Below are 18,014 nucleotides of genomic sequence, written 5' to 3'. Positions count from 1 at the left end.
TGAGCGTTACTCTTATTATCTACGCCCATTTGCACACAAGAAGTGAAAAAACATAGAATGCAAAAATAATCACATTATTTTGAATGACAGATCTACAACTGCATTATAAATCCACTAAATATTATATCGACTGAATTATATATATATATATATTGTCTTATAATTTGCACTTTGCATCTCTGTCTTCCCTTTCTTTTCAAACATTTTATAAGAATAATTTGGAAAAAAATGGACATCAAAGGCTTCTAATAAATGGTGGTGGATGCAGGCTAGGAGCACACTAGATATGTTTATTAATATTCTCCCAACTTATTTTTGTTTTACTGCAGCTACCTATTTCAGCTTTCTACTGAGTAGTGGGAAAGTAATTATTTCAGACTGCCGTAGACAGAATCACTGCTTCGTTACCTGTGTCTTTCTTGACTGCGATACAATAAAAGCAAGCCAAGAAAGAAAAATAATGCATGAGCAGGAGGGTTCCTTTTTATGCCTACTCTTGATTTGTTTTCCATCACAAATGCTGCTAACATTGTTTAAGATCAACAGAAACAAAAATATTAGGAACAACCCTAAAGCCTTTACAGATGCTGGCATTTCTGATGACATGCATTGCCCTGCCTGCCTAAGCAGCGCAGTATTAGTTTACCATCACTTCAGACATCACAGGCAGCAATCGCTCGCTAAGATGATTACGGTAAAAGGCCATACATCATTATCAAATCTTTCTGCCCCCTTCTTTTATGAAACTTTTACTACGTACACAAGAAAAGGAAGAGAGCAGCATTATAATGTACGTGTTAATGCAGACCTCCGCTACGTCTCCACAGTTCAGACAACGGGAGCTCAGGAGGGGTCCAGCCAAAATGGAACATGTGTGTGTAGTGCAACCCACTGGCCTTGACCACGGGTATTAAAATATTCATATCTCCTTTCAATGTCGCTTGCATACAAACAGCTTTTCCTCCGCCTTTGAAACATTAACCTCTGCTCTCCCAGGTGATACCAACTGGTCGCAGCATTAGCGCTGCCTTCCTGTACAAAACAACCGCTGAGCTAGAAAGGCAAGCACCTGTCAGGCACTCGCTCCTGCCTCCTCGGACTCAGATATCTATTAATTACAGCCTCCCCGCTCCACCAGGAGATGGGCCAAAAGGGTGTCTGTGTGTGTGCGAGCAAGCGTAAAGGTCTGCCTGGGAACAAAAGCGAGGCTTTGTATCAGCCCCCAGCCCCGCTGCCGCCGCTCCCGCTCCCCGCCAGCCTGCCACGTACGCTGATCGTAAAGGCTCCTTACGAGAGAAACTTCATTCTTTTCACCCATTGTTTTATTTTAAAACGCAAGGCTCTGTAATGTCTCCTTTGTGACACACTAAGGAAAATGAATAATAAGCTGAGGATTCATATGGCTTTATTATTACAGGGCTTTATAAGATAAAACACCCAGAAGAGTTAAAACAAAACAAGAAACCTCCTACTGTAGTCAATCAAGTGTTTTGATTATGGAGTTACCCAGATTATGTATTTATCTTTTTAGCATACAACAGACAGAACTATATTCACAGGAGTTTAAAGCCCTGAAAGATGTTTACTCATAAACTCTAACTGGGGGGGACACGACTAAACCAGCAAACGATCAAAGCAACATGCCACCCCCAGCCAGGTATTATCAGCCCCTAAATGAACAGCAGAATTTTGTAAGATGGATGCCCATCGGGAAATCAAATCTACAGTAGCCCAGAAAAATATGGTTGAAAAAATTTACTAAGGAAATTCTGACCGAAGCTGAACTTCATTTATGAGGCAGCAACTCAGTGAAGGCAACCAGGGGAAGGACATGTCCTGTCCGATGCTTCCACCAGCACAAAAGGGGCCACCAGGAGCATCCCTTCAGCATTTTGCTTTTTCTTGAGCGTAATTGTCACCGTGATGGATGCATCAGAAACACGCACAAACCAATTTTCCGATGGGGAACGCGGTGCTCTCCCAAGCCACGCAGCAGGCCAATTGCTACGCTAGAAGCAGCACTCCGGTTGGTAGGACCATTAGCCAGAGCTCTCCTACTATAAAAGCCTGCAAATAAACGTAGACTAAAATAAACAGCAAGTCAGATGTTTTATCTGGGGATGTTACCTCATTAAAGGCTATATATGCCAACTCCAATTCAATTTGAAGTAACCTTACGAGGGAAGACATCTCCCCCCCAAACAGAATTAGATCCACTTGATCATTTTAATTATACCACATTGCTCTTTTCAAAAGAGTACCGTGAGCCTTTATAGGTTGCTGTGTTCCCCTTTGAAATTAACAAATTAGGCTTGGTAATTAGAGAGTCAAAATGGTGTGGTACATTGTTTGGGAGTGACAAGGGATTTAATACTGTTTCATTTTAAGCAGTTTTCAATGTTTAAAGGTAAAATACTATCACTAATCACGTATGTTCCCATTTTCCACCTACACTGATTAATATCTACACAGTGCACCGAGATAAATTTCTTAGCATCTTAATTAAGAACATTTCGAGACAGATTCCTCCAAGTTCTGTTCATTCGAAATGATGCTGTAAATATCTTTTAAATGTTATTTACCAGAAGAAAAAACTAATAGGGTATAATACTAACTACTAATTTATCCCAGAAACGATAAATTACTATTTTTCTCCTTAATAGGCCTGCTGTCAAATTTTAAGATGTCACTGAAGTCTGATACATCAATTCAGGAATATGGCTGAGTCACCCTTCCTTCTGAGAACAGGTCTGTGCATTTGCTCATTGTCAAACAAACTTGAGTAATTTACATTACAGTAGGCATTGCTTCTTAAGATTATGCTGCAAGCCCTAAATTGACAATGCTTAGCCACACTGCCTCTGCAGAAGGACTGCCGTGATACTGACTGATGTCCAGTTTCGCTGGACAATACCAGTATCAGATCTGAGCAAAGCATGTCAAAATAAATCCAGGGGGGAACGCTGGCCTGAGAGGCCATAAGAGGGCATTTATAGCATCATTTCTTTCATCTCAGGCTCTCAAGCCTTGTTACATACACAGCAACTCATGGGCAGTTAATTACTTTCATATGATACACAGTGAAAAACCTCAGCGATCTTGGTCACCAAAGAGGACACAAAGAATTGCAGTGGAAAAAAAACAGAAAATGGAATTAAAGAAACCCAGATGCCTCCCTCCATTGTCCTACCTTAGCAAATATGGTACAGCGTGTTTTGGCACTATCTAAGTTTTCACAGCAAATGTAGAACAAAAACACGATGCTGACATTTTATTCTATTTTTCAATACATTTGTTTTTCAGCAAAGGCACTAAGTTTCTTACAGCACACGGAATAAAGACAGCACAGCAGTATTTCTCATAATATTTGCAAAACCTGAAGCACAAGGTTTTTTAATTCTATCCGAAGTTTTAAAGCACATACTATACAGACTTTCTCCCCCTGAAGTACCGTTGTAAGCTGGCATTGTGTAACAGTAGGTGAAAAGTGTCAGAAAGGAGGAGGGAACTTGGTACCAAATATAGGATCAAAGATTATAAAACAGAGGAGACAGTAAAAAGAAAGCAAGCAAGAAAAAGAGGTATTAAAAAGGTATGATGAATGGCACATACATCCTTGTGATAATTCCTTCCCTGCTTTATTGCTCGGTAATGATCATACAATACTATACTTCATTGATCACTGCTTGAAATCTAAGCTTCATTTCCTTCACATACGTTAAACACCTTTGACTGAAATTCACTTCATGTAACTTTTCTGTACTTTCTTTTTCGTGTAAAGGGAGACTGAATATAAATACTGAATGAAGAAAAAAATCATTCAACATTATTGTTCTCGAACATCTATAGCGTTAGGAGATTTCTTTGAGGTTCAAAAGTGTCTGTGGCGAAGCAGGGCACCACATCAAGGCGCTCCGTATATTAAGCGCACGCCTTGGGCTAGCGATTGAAAATCCACTTTGACCACGAGCTGCAAAGCCTTCATGCAGATTTCCCCGTGGCCAAATCACTCGCTGCCTGGACAGGAAAGACCAAACCTCTTGTACGGCCCAGGAGCAGTTAGTTACGCCTCGGGGGCAAGCCAAGGCGTGGGCTCACACTGCCGGCTGCTCCGCGTGGCCGTCTCTCAGGGCCCATCGAGGGACGGCGCTCCTGGCGAGCAGCGCACGTCAGCGCGGTGCACGTACAAGGCAGGCACGCATGCAGACGTTTGTCACAGAATATTACCCGGTGTTTCTCACTGCACCCATGTTTTCAGATGCCAAATGGACAAATAAGGATGCTGGCGGCCCGGTTACACAGATGAACTCCAGCGGGAACGACGTAATTCATGAGCGGTTCCTCGCTGCATACGCTTTCCTTTTAATCAGCTGCTAATGGTCACTGTGGTGCTCCCCTCGGACAGCGCATCTCCGGCTCGCCGCGGAGCGCAATGACTCCCAGCATATGCAGGCATATAATGGATCAGCCGGCCACTAGCAGCTAATATTCTTTTGACAGTTTAATCATTTATTATGATGAATTCTCTCCCACAAAAACATCGGGGGGAAAAATATATTAATTAAAGAAAAAAAAATACCTATTTTGCGCATACTGCATTTTCAGCAGTCTGATTTACTCAATGAAACAAAGCACAACTGTGATTTCACAATTAATATATACGAATGAACAGACAAGACTTAAACCTGAGGTCCCTAAAAATCCTTTGGTGGTTTTTTTTTGGACAAAGCACACACGGGGTAGCTAGGCAGAGTAAGGCTTTTGGAGACACCACCAGGAGAGCACCTCGCCAAACAAGCAAAATCACGAGTGGGGAAGGGTTAGGGGTGTGTGATGAAGGCATCTGACGGGATGCAGAATGTATCTGGATGCAATTCCACCTCTGCCTCAGACTTCCTCCCCGACCTTGGGCAAATCAATCAGTCTTTCTGTGCCACAGATACTCAGCAGGGATAGCAATAATATTACTTCCTACCTCCCAGGACTGTTGTGAGGAGAAATTCACCAGTGCTTTGAGGTCAGCTCCCTCCCTCTTAGGTCATATGGATTAACATCTACTTTGTTTACAATATCGGAGTACTCACAACAACAGCCCAACACTGTCCGATTCCTAGCAGCAAGGCAGCTACTTTTACAGATCGTTTTATGCGCTAAAGAACCTGAAATTCTAAAGAAACCCGAATTATTAGTGTGACAACATACAGAAATGGTATGTTATGTACTTGTTGCTTATGTCTACTAACCACATAGTACAAAGTTGAAAGAGCCAGTAATTCCGATTCCTTTATCACATAGATATGTGCTTGACTGGAAAAGTATTTGTGTCTGAGACACCTAGAAGGTATTTATTTCATGCACAGTAAATGCTTAATATATAGACAACCACAATTTCAAAAATAACTGATCAAGAAGTATCATTTTTTTCAAAGGTTTCTATATTAACTGAGAATTCAACAGAAAAAAAATGACTGCTTTTTAATGTGGTCCCACAGTCAACTTTGACTACGTGGACAAAAGACAGAAGGAAGTGCCTCGCACGTGCAGGAACACAAGACAAGAACAATGGGGTCATGAGGAGCTTGTGGGTCCTGTACTTGACTGAAGAAAATAACGTAAGCCATCTTGGCAAATAAGCTACGCGTGAACGGAAAAGAGGAAGAACACTAGGGAATACTGGACAGACATAACCCTGACATAACTGCCATTAAACAGACCATCCAAGACTTGAATGTGCTGAAATTCCAAACACAATCGCTCCATATAGACCAGTATGTGGCCAGAAAATCCACTAAAATACTCCTTCCAGAAAGAGCATCAATAGCTTTGAGGATTTCAGTCTTCATTCAGACCACTAGGTTTAGTATGCATGGGTGCAGATGCAACAGACTGCACTACTCTCAATTCCAGACTTGTCTCTTATATAAACGATAAAATGAGACTGATATATTCTGTTTTGAAGGAAAAATGAGAAATACTGTATTTTGTATGCTTCAAAGTGCACAGTGAAATATATTCTCAGGTATGAGAACAAAATAGCTAGACGAAAAGAGTAAGTTCTGTCTAGTCAAAACAACACTTGATATTTTTATAAATATTTCTTTTATTGCGTACTTCAAAGAAAATTGCATTTTAATTTTGAACAACAGGCTGGACAGGTGAGTACCAAAGAATTCTTGAACACAAGAACTGAAAAAGCAGCAAGGGTGCCTTCAGGTCAGCTTTGCATTTCTCCTATTTTCAAGCCAGTTTGGCCCGTTAGTATAATTCAAAACCTCCAAGCTGATTTAATTTTCATCTATCTGGCAAAGCACTCTTAGAGAGCTAGAAAGGAGACAACACAGCAGTGCTGCAGAAACTCCCCCAACTCTAGGTCTAAAGAATATGTAGTAGGGCAAGCACATCACCGCTTTACTATCCAAAATACACCCTAAGCGTGGGCAGTTCTCAAATACCTATATACAGATCAGTATAGATGTACATACTTAACTATACAGAGTCCCCCTTGCACAACTCTTCCCGCAAGAAGAAGCTGTATTAAGGATAATCAGCCTCTTGTCTTTCTATGATAACTTTAATCATCCAGGAACAAAAAGTATTGAGTACTACAGCTGTGCCGTACCACTAAACAGCATTTTCTAGTAGAGGCAGAGGTCTCCAACAGTTGTGTTTTCATTTTAAATTACGTTGAAAATATCTTAAATCAGTCATGTAAGCTGCACTCAGCACCAATGACATTAGAATTTTTTAAGTATTTGTGATTATTATTACTAAAACTTCTGGGCTCTTCCTGTCTGTTAGCCACTCGTCAGGACATATTCAAGAATATTTTCTTGCCCATCCACTGCTGAAAACAAGAATAAGAGATGAGGGGAAATAAAAGGAATTTAAAGCTGCTGAAAACTAATGTCTACCACATGAGGCACAAAATAAGCATGTCGTTGTGTATTTGATGAAAAAATAACTGTTATGAAATATTCATTTGAAAAGTGATTAAGCTTTGCAATTGAAAAGCTAACCCTTCACAACACGAAATAATCATGCAGCTTGGGAACGAACACATCCTGTGTCCTCTGGTGCTCATTATAATTTATGCAACATCTCTACCCCAATACTTCGGTTGCTTAGATATTTTCCTCCTGTTTCTAACATTCAAATGAAAAGAATCACTAGACTTGTTTCTTAGAAGCATTCCTTAAACCCAAAGAACCAGATTTACCATCCTCTTACACTTCTGGACATGCCACAGTAACACGTGCTCGGAATAATCTGTACGGGAGAGCAACAGCATCTCCAGAAACCAGCTCAGGGGCTCCTCAGGCCCCGCTCCGAATCCCACCTACTCACCTGCAGTGGGGAACAGCTTCGTTCACCCAAGTTATTTACACAAACTCAACAGCAGAAGGTTCAATGTCTCTGCTCAGGGTTACGAGTGACCTTTCTGGGTGGAATGGGAGGCCCATTCCCTAAACTATGAGCGATTAATCCAATGAGCAATGAAGTGCTTTACAATCCCACTTATTTTAACTAAATATCTTCAGGGATATTTAACTTACCATGCAAATCTGTACTGTGTACACCATATACACGCAGACGCATTATTTATTTATAAACCCCAGTCACAGAAATCACGAGTTCTAAATTTTCCTTACAATGAATTTCATAATTAGCCCTTCCGCAGTCAAGGCACATACAGAGATCAGGGATTATTCATTAGAGGAAGGAATTAGCAGGATTTTAGGCTTCAATAACCTGTACAGACTATTAGCTCGCATTTGGCTATTAGGCGGGTAAGCAGAGTGGTCTCTAAAGCATCAGCAACAGCTAACAATAAATTCTCCCAACGAGGCTCAGCACCTGCCTTCCCCAGCCTGATGGGCAGGGGGAAAGCTGCCTCAGTGGCTGGGACCACTGCAGTGCTGAACCTTGGTCCCCAGCAGCACTGCCCGGGCCTGGGTGAAGGATGGGGGCTGCTTCCTCTGGCAGAGGGGCTCGGGAAGGGGCGACAGGGCTGGCTTAGTCAGAGCTGGCTTAGCCCAGGCTCTCTGCAGGCCTCCTTCCGTCAGCACCAAGGTCTGCAGCTCAGAGGCGAGAGGAGCACTGCAACCAGCTAATGAAGGCTCCAATGCCCCATGTCCTGTGCACACACTGCATTTATTGGTTCTGAATGCCACCGACACCCTCCACCTTCTGATAATACCACTCCATGCTTTCCTTTTAACAAGCTAATTCACGGCTTTTGAGCACACGGGAAAAATGAGGAGTCTAAAGCAGGTCTCTGCCTTTTTATTTTATTGAAGCTAGCTCACCGTTGTACTTGAAGATGAAGGACAGAATAATGCTTCTACCAAAAATACAGTGCAGAACCACCTTGTTCAGCTACAGCCAGCACTAGAAACCAAGGGATTTTGATTTAACTCTCCTATCGTACAAACAACTATCTCTCCTTTGCATTTCCAAGGCAAGCAGAAACAACCACATTAAATACAGCTTCTAAGAAGGGGAAGTGCTGACAGATAAGCAGCATGAACCCAATCAGGAAAACATCTCGCAGCTCAGTACAGCATTTCATCCTCACCTGGATCTGTACAATATTTCAACCAGAATAAAAAGCACCATCAAAAGAGCCACCCTAATTCACCGCTCCTGCGATTTTGTATCGGCATAAGTTCAGTGACTTCAAAGTAATTACACAGATGTAAAACAAGGATGATCACTGTGATAAATCAGTCCCACTGCACATTCAGAGGAACTCTTCCATGCCTCAAAACATGTACAAATAAAAATATTAAGACAAACCATTATAGGAAGACACATGCTATTGCATGTAATTGTAAATACAGATTCTACTAGATCCCCACATCCAATGATGAAACGGAGCTACGCTTTGCTCCTGACCATTTATTACTAGATTGTTTGAACATGATTATTACAGTACACACCTGTTTTGGAAAGGAAAAAAAAAAAAAAAAAGCACTGGTCTTTTAATTTAGGGAAGACAGATTTAGTTCACAAAATAATACAGTAAACGAAGAAGCAGAAGTTCAACAGATCCAAGCTGCCCGCATTAATTTGTTAGAGCCATAAATTGATTTCCCAGCTCACATGAAAGGATTCTTAGGATGCTGAAAAGAAAGCTTTTCTGGATACTGATCAAACAGAATACCTTACATGAGAAAAAAAAAAAAAAAAAGTAATTAAAGTAATTACACACAAAATCATTTGAGCAACATTTCCGGAAAAGAGAGAAAACTTAGAGGTGAACCTGTGAGACACAGGGACATAGAAAGGACTACTGGTAGTCTCGTTACTCAACCAGTAGGACAGTGAAATGGCCTCTGTTCCATCTTCTCCTTTAAAACTTGTGATTTTTAGCTAGCAGTGATTTTTAGTCCTAGGCATCACTTATCTCAGAGCAATGTTAGTACGAGTGAACTAGGCTTCGTTTTTCCTTCCTCTCTCCTGCCTTTTTACTTCAAAACCACGAACAAAGCGACCGCTCACAAGAACGAGGGGCTCACCACACCATTTTGAGAGGCGCAGACAGCTGTACCACGCAAATCTCTCCACTGCTTGTCAGTGCAGTTCAATCCATGGCCTCAAACTCCTCTGCTAATTTCAACCCCAGACCATACTTGCAAAACGAGTACTAATTTTCTGACTTTTTTTTTTTTTTTTGACAGGGACAAAAGGATTCCAGGAGACAGCAAGAAGCTCACTCGAGAACTGATCAGCCTGTTTGAACCCAGCTCTTTAAAAGGTAACATTTTCTCATTATATGAAAGTCTCTGCACATCCCTTTTCAGATCACAACCAAATCATTAGGGCCTGCCACAAAGCCTATTAAAGCCAATGGAAGTCACTCAAAGACTTCAAAGGCCGCTGGCTCCGGACGCGAGGTGAAGCGCTGAGCGGCAGTGCAGCAGAGGGAAGGCCGTGCCGGCACCAGCGCTCTGCCTGGGGCTGGCCCTGGCCCAGGCCTGTGGACCGAGCACCCGCAGCCCGTTGGGTGGGCTCCTGGGGCACGTTTTTGCAGTTTCATTTCATCCAGAAGGAACCCAGCTCGCTCTGTGCCTGTGGGGTGATGCGAATCGAAGCACCGTCACGGGGCACAACAGGGAGAAGCTCCTCAAAGGCCTGCTGTGACAGGGGTGAAACGTTCGTCCAGTCCCACCCCGACACCAGAGGAACCAAAGGGCTCCAGCTGCCGCTGACAGCACAGAGCCACATTTCTGGGAAGGAACATCCTCAAGGAACCGAGTGGATTTCCCCCAAAACTGTGAACGAGGCAGCTCTTGCTAGCTTCATGGGTCACAGCACGGCCAGCACCCCAGTAAGAAGTGACGTGCGGCAGCCAGCATGACTGCCCTGGTCGGTGCTAGCAGCTCGATACCGGCCAGCTGTACTCCTGAGTTTTCATAGTTAGTAAAGAAAACATTAAGTACTACTACCCAAAAGAATCCTAAATCTCTGACTGAACTTATGTGAAATTACTGCCTATGGGAGGCCAGGTCCAGCTAGCAGAAGTTTCTACAGCCTGGTAACCCAAGGACAATGGCATCACTCTTCCTTCTAAGGCATGTAACCAATTTTCTGTCATTTTCTGATGGTTGACTAATAATCATGAAAGTTCTTAACACTTCCTATTTAACTTTGACGTCTTGATCAGAAATTTAAATTGTTTCATTTCTAATACCCATAGTTTTTCAAAAATATACTGTACAAAATTAGTAGTTTAGAAAGAAAACCTGAGCAAAGGCTCCAGTGCTGTCTTTCAACAAACCAACTCCAAAACTGCTTTGGTTTTCCAAAAAACACTATTTCAAAAGTGCGAGTTCTTTTCAATGCGTCAACAGATAAACACGTGAGAATCTTAACATGCTTCATAGAGACTTGATTTTAGAGTGAAAGTAAGAAAATCTTAAAAGCTCTTTACCGCTGTAAGGAATTACAAATACACATATTCCACTGACCTGTCCTTCTCCAAATTTAAACCATGAAGTTTACTAAAAGTAAATCTGTGATGAAACATAGCATTGACAGATGTTCAACACCTGCTTAAGCAAATGAACCCTAGAGTAACTGTTAATCAGTTTCATAAAATATCTATTTTGTTCTGTACTCTGGGCAATTTCATCCTAATTTGGGGTTACAGCTCCTTTTCTGAGGTATAAAAGCTAACCTAACATGAAAAAAAGACAAATTAGTGTTGTCTTTTCATTTGGTAAATGAATGAAATTAAAATACAATTTCATTATGGCAGTGCTACAGCAAACAAATGCACAGAAAACACCAAAGCCAAAACAAACTACACACTTAACCTACTTCTAAAAGGACACATCAAGCCAAAAATGACAGTGTTATATCACTATTATTAGCTTTAGAAATGAAGCATTTAGGAGTAATTTCAGTTTTTAGCCTGTTATCCTAAATGATGGCATATGTGAAAAGAGCATATACAGAAATGTAGTTTGGAAAAGATTAAGAGATTATTTTAGAAGCAAATCACTCCATAAATAAAGCACAAAGGGAACACAGCACCATTCAGGAATGGACATCTGTCACCCAAGCAGATACCACATCACACATTCACAGCTTAATTTTGCGAGTGGAAAAACAACACTTAAAACAACACAAAACCTTACATGCATTACATTTATTTTTAAATTTCTGGTTACCATAAATATCTAGACACCATCAGAGAGTATAAACATTATACACAGAGGAAACGGTAAGGAATAAAATGAACAGAAGAGAAGAAAAGGACACAAGGAGTTGGAAAAATTTAGCCCTATGCTGAGTAGTTGTAGCGCTGCTTTTCTTTTAGTGGGGGAGGGAACGAAGAGGGAAGAGAAGTCACATTCAATGTCATCTTGACAGTGACCTCTTATTCAAAAACTATTATTTTTCCATCTTGAATAAGAGAGAACCAAGTGCTCTTCATAATCACATAAATGACCTACCACTCTCTAAGTGCTCTCTCTTAGATCAACAAAGAGCTATCGGAAGCAGAAAGTATTACACACTACTCCCCTGTCGTCTCAATCCAAGATGTAGGCACAGTTCAACCTTACCCATAAGAGAAACCTTGAAAGGCCAAAAGCTTTAGGAAATACACTTCTCAGGCTATCCTTCCTCCTCGCAGCAATCCTTTCAGAATTTTCCAGCGTTAAAATGATAAAGACAGAAGAGAAAAAAAAAATAAAGTTAAAAGAGAGAGAAGGAGAGAAGAAGCATGATGGGAGTTAACTTTTATTTTTCTAGGGAAAAGAAATCAATAGCTTTAAACCGGCATTTCACAAGGGTGGGAGGAAAAGTTTCCGTTGTCCTTAGGGGTAGAGACTGTTTGCTAACGCTGCGTTTCCGAAGACCCTTGCAATTAACTAACTTAACCCAGCAGCTCTTACTGCCAGGCACTCTGCACCACTATGTAAACTTGCAAACTCTCCCTGCCCTCTCACAGGAGAGATCGCAAGAGCCCGTCCTGATAAGGTCAATGGCAAGTCTAAGGATCCTTAACCCAAAAGAAGAGCTGTTGGGGGGAGGGGAGGGGTGTTTAGATTTTTATTATTATTTTTTTTCCAGGAAAGAATGAGGCAAGGGAAATCCTACTCACTTAATTGTTTGCAGTTCTTTCCCATAAAAATTAAACAGAGAAAGTACGCAAGAAAAAAAAAAAAAAAAAAAAAGAAAAAAAAATTTCTATCACATGAGAGAGAAAGCAAAAAAAAACGTTTTTCAGACTACTGTGTTACTGAACACACAAATATCTCCCAGAAAGGCTTTGCTGTTATGTTGAAATCCAACTGCAAATCAAATTAGTTCAATAAAAAAGAAGGATCTGGTACACTGAATGACTCAGCAAGTCAGAGCTCGGGCTAGCTCCCAGGATGGAAGTGCGGGATAACCCGCGTCCCGAGCGTCCTGCCCATTTTGAGTGCTGTTCTGCTTTGCTACTGCAACCGTTCCAGAACAACCCACAACCTGGAAGAACAAAAGGACAGTCATGGAATGCAGGAAAAAAAATAAATTACTTTTTCCCTTGGAACCTCAAAAGCTAAGTCATCAGTAATGAAAGCTTACCTTTACCAGCCAGGTCGGTCTGAAATACTGCGTGCAAAAACTTCCACACATCCAGCCGAGGATCAAGCCCAAACAGCCCAAAACAAACTATTCCCAGTAGATGGGTTTGCTGAAAATTCAAATCCTCTCAAACAAAATAGGTAAACTGCAGCTGAGAAAGGGTGTTTGTTGAAATGTTCGGTGTTCACAGGGCTGCAATGCACTTCTTGTAATAAAAAAGAGCTGGGGAATATACAAGGACCATGGTAGGCACTAGGATGGCTCAGAACTCCTTCAGGAACTAAATCCATAAATTTACCTCTACCACTACCACAAAGCAAAAAGATCAAATGTACATTATCAGTAGGAGGAACCAACAGGCCATAATGCTTTCTTCTGTTTCTACCAGGAGAGAGCATAATGAGCCACAAAGGAAGAGCAAACATGAGAAAACCCTAGGAGAATCCTTGGATCTGACCTTCTCTCCATATTCTCCCTCCGTCATCTCTTTTCTTTTTTTTTTTTTTTTTAAGCTTCTATAAAATCCTTGCTGTACTGCTGACTGCAGAGCACTTACTGAAGAATGCATAATTACATCTCTTTAACCCCTTACTGCCACAATGTATACAGTGTGCTTGGACCTATTTTTCAAACACAGCCACCCCCAAAAAGAATGAAGAGAATTTGAGATAATTTGCACAGCCTAACAGCCCCCCCCCCCCCCCCCCCCCCCAATAAATAAAAAATAAGAATGGTAATACTGCCAAAGATCCTAACCCATAAACATTTGACTCTGCATTATTCCACTCCCAGGTGCCCTCCTGTATTCTTCCCCACCACGTGTTGTTTCAGTCTGCTCACACACAGAAGAGTTAGTTAAAAGCAGGAACATCACCAACAAAGGAACATTTCAGGCCCAGCGGCTTGTTTCACTTGCTTTTCTCCACGTGAACCTTGCAACGGGCAGCTCTTTTCACTTCCAACATTTCAATCCCTACTCTGGAAGGGCTTGAGAACCTACTCATACGATGGAGATAAGAACTTCCTGTGAATTTCTCTCCTCATCCAATGCCTGGAGTAATAAGCAATTCTTCAAATTAATAAGTAACTTTTAATTTGTATGGTATTAGTGTGAAATCACAGCCTATAGCACTTGCATTTTCCAAAATTCCAGAACTAGCATACTCTGAAACAACATTTTCTCATGTAAGCATTTTTGCAGACTGTACTTGCTGCAGTGTTTCAATGGACAGGAGACATGAACTAACAAGCATACGTGACCGCAGTGGCAGTCAGCTGGAAATGATGGGAAAACACATCCTAGCCCAAAAGACTTAAATGAAAAATTTTCCACACACTGTAAGCTACTGAGGAATTTTTTTTTTCCTGGCCATTTTGTCTGTATTTCCAGCTAGTTGGAGGAATTGCTGGAGGCTAAGGAGTCTGGATACAGACACTACTTACACGTGTAACACTGGGTTCTAAAGGAATTCTTCATTTATGAATGGTTTGCAAATACACAATTTTCAGCAGGACTTCAGCCTAGGCTGAAGAATGTGATTATAGCTCAGCCAGAAGGCTCGAAGTGTTAACAATGGGAACCGTGCTCGCTGATCACTACAGGTACAGCAGGCACAGATGGAAACGGTAGGTTTACAGACCCTGTCCAAAGAAAAAGGCTCAAAACATCTGTTAATGCAGAGGAGCAGGGTGACAACTGGACAGAATGAACATAAGAATTAATTGGCCTAATCCAAAACTTACGGAAATCAGTGAAAGACTGGTTTCAGCAAAGTTTGAACTGGGCCCTCAAGGCATAAGTAGATAGAGGAAAGCAAAGGGGAGTTTACACCAGTTTGGGACTACTGCAGTTGGTGTTAATTGACTGACTTGGAAACAATCCTCTGTACAGAAAAGATGCTACTAGTTTTTAGGCACAGATCTGGATTTTGCTTCCATGTGGTATTTCTCTTTTTAACAGGCTCTCCAGTCTGTTCTTTTGATTCCAAATCACTGGTGTCAAGGACTAAGTATCAGCTACAAACAACCAGTATACTGTTCTCAACTTGTATCTTCTACATGCTCTTCTGTATTGTGCATTATTATAAATAAAGCCAAAGTGCTTTTTGTTAAAATATCTTATTTAAATTTTCATGGTTCTATGAAGTCAGCAAAGATATGAAGAATTTCATCAATGAAATGCTTAGCCAAAAGATTTAAGAAAATGGAGAAACAGAGAAGACTAGGAACTCTGGAAAAATCTGAGGAAGGATAATTTTAAGTTGTTCTGAATTCTGCAAATACAGCACTAAGACGAACATTGAGTACCTAAATAATTAAAGTTTATCCTCTTTATTGAAACAGTCCATGTTTGAGAATTTGTGCGAGTTTTAATGTTTAATTAAGGGATTTAAACATTGTTTTAAGTGAAAACTCCATGCAACCTTAACTATAGGCCCACTAGGTCACCTCCATAATATATTCATGTTGGGAGATCCAGGACCTAGCTTTTATAGAAGTCAGTTACTACAAACACACAGTTCAAATATAAGTCACAAGCATGTGAAAAATCAATTTACAAGGAGATGAAAAAATAAATGTTCTAGGAGACAGGATATGCTAATGAAAATTAGTGTGGTATGTTTGCTTTTTGTCCACGTCCAGGTTTTGGTTTCACACGCAGCGACTGCTGAGACATGTTTGTTTAGTGATTAAAAAAGAAAAAAGATTAAGCAGCAACTTTGAAAAGCTCTGTGCAGATAAAGATATGCCTGTTTTATAAGCAATTAGTAATTTCTTATTAATGGAATGTAAACTGTTTTCTCTAATTTTCCCAAAATTTGCACATTCAAGGGGAATGCAACTCAAAGGATGAAATTCATATCCTCATCGCCAGGAGATGAGAGTAAACCTCCAGTCCATCCTATTTAATATATTCAGCTGTACAATACAATATCCATACAAAGCAGATAAACCATTCTTTAAAAAGTATACAGTACAAAAACATCTTTTAAAAACATGTTATTGCCATGTTCTACAACACTACAAAACACTGACTCCAGGCTAGGCTGCGACACAGCCCACAGCTGCTGCTGGCCAAGAGTAGAGATGGGCTTTGTGCTAGTCTCAGGTGGCCAAGGAGCTAGGGCGACTCTCCATCGTCCATCTATCCCAGGGCCTCCCTGATGTAGGGAATGGATTTTACTTGAGTTGTTCCAACCAGCGCTGAGGGCGCATGTTGGCTTCACACAAAAGAGCTACATGAAAAAACAAATGTAGTGCTTCTCAACGCCAAGCAGTTGAAGATGGAGGTGTTGTTCATATCAACATCACTACAGGTTGTTGAAAAAAAATAAAATAAAAATTGAGGAACATTTTTTTTTTTTCCCTGAGATGTGCTTTGAAGTATTTGGGCAAACAGGTTCTGTGCTAGATTCAGACGGACAAAGCAAGGTCCTCTAGGTGACGGTGAGTATCTCCCTGTAATAACAAATTCACAATCCCAAACCCAGAACCTAGAAATGAGGGTGCTAGGGGGAATTATGAATGCTAGGCTTGCTTGTTAGCCTCCAAGGTTTTGTACAGGGACTGTGTCTGCAGGGACGACTGAATCCCTGTATCCACAGCATTTGACAGCACTTGGATATATGCCTCCTACTAGAGACTAAAATGAAAGCTATATTTTAGAGCTCTGGAAAAGCAAAACAAAGCCTGCAGCTTGTGTTTGTAATATTTCTACCCATCTAGATGCACTTCGCCAGCTCTGTGTTAAAGAGGAAGGTGATGGGGGTAAACAACACATCCCCAGAATTGTTCTGGATTTTCTGGTCCCCATTTCTTCAGCCACGAGGTGCTTCTCTTTGGAAGGCTGCTAACGAAACGCTGCATACCCAGAGAATGGGGTAACGCCACGGAGAGGGGATAAAACGGGCACAGACATTACAGCGCACAGCCAAAATCCCTCCTTGGTCTGAACCCTTTGCAGCTGTAGCGAGGCTCACGCGTGCTGACTTGGGTGAAACGCCAGAAGCTGCGCAATCTGTGCCGCTTTCTCGAATGCTTCAAAAATGCAGAGTTCTTCAAAAGAATAGTTTGAAAAAGCCTTTTCCGGTTTTTAACATTTTAAATGGGAGCAGTCGGAAGCGTTTGAGCCCTCCCCGCAAGTTTTTGAAGATCAAGGAGAGAAGGGGTTAAGTCCCGAAGAACAGAGGAGCAACAGAGCAAATCTGACTACGTGTTTGAAAAAGCCCATAAAATGTTACAAGCAAAACAGGAAAGCGGGTGTTAATAATGCATAAACCGAAGGAGGAAAGAAGAAAAAAAAAAAAAAAAAAAAAAGAAGCGAAAAATCTGCCCATTTAACAGCACAAGGCTTTTATCCTTGCAGTTAAAGCCAACTGAGCCGTGCCCGTTAACGCGGTAGGAGCAGGCGGTGGCGCAGCCCCTCAGCTCCCCGCGGCCCCCGGGCCGGGCCCGGCCGGGCGCTCGGTGCCGGCCGCCGCTCGGCGGAGGCCATCGCCCGCCCCGTCGCCCTGGCAACGCCGCCGGAGCGCCAGGCTTCAAAGGCGGCGCCGTCATGTCAGCCGGCCCGGGGGGCAGCACCGGGGGGGGCCCCGCCGGGCGGAGAAAATGGCCCGCGGGGTCAGCGGGCAGCCCCCAGCAGGAAGAGGGGGGACCGAGCAGCCGGCTTCTGGTGTTAGATTTTAGTTGGGATCCAGCGTGGGGCGAGGGAGGGGGCGGTTTCCACTTCTGTTTGTGCTGAATTAGAAGAGCAGAGAGACGCGCAAGATGGATTCGGTGGAGGAAAACCCTCGCAGGGAAGGAGAAGGCTTTCAGATATGCAGATCCTAGCAATAAACAACAGCAGTAACACAGAAGAACGGAGATTAACTTAGCCCGTGTGCTCTTGCCTCATCGATATAGCCTTACCAAGCGCGACAAAGGTGCCCACGCAG

General features: G+C 42.0%; 1 protein-coding gene and 1 long non-coding RNA gene across 4 annotated transcripts in view; both read right to left on the bottom strand.

Moving 5' to 3' along the window:
- ARID1B (AT-rich interaction domain 1B) overlaps positions 1–18,014 on the bottom strand; it is a 323,165-nt gene that overhangs the window by 195,607 nt on the left and 109,544 nt on the right. The window lies entirely within an intron of this gene.
- On the bottom strand, positions 12,578–17,381 carry LOC118164846. Its single transcript, XR_004749697.1, has 2 exons — positions 13,081–17,381; positions 12,578–12,981 (listed from the first exon to the last, which is right to left on the bottom strand). It is a non-coding gene; the product is annotated as an uncharacterized LOC118164846 (long non-coding RNA).

Source organism: Oxyura jamaicensis, chromosome 3 (assembly GCF_011077185.1).
Source record: "Oxyura jamaicensis isolate SHBP4307 breed ruddy duck chromosome 3, BPBGC_Ojam_1.0, whole genome shotgun sequence".
In the NCBI taxonomy this organism is placed as follows: Eukaryota; Metazoa; Chordata; class Aves; order Anseriformes; family Anatidae; genus Oxyura; species Oxyura jamaicensis.
The sequence above is the reverse complement of the archived record's forward strand: the minus strand, read 5'-3'. Positions and strand labels throughout refer to the sequence as shown.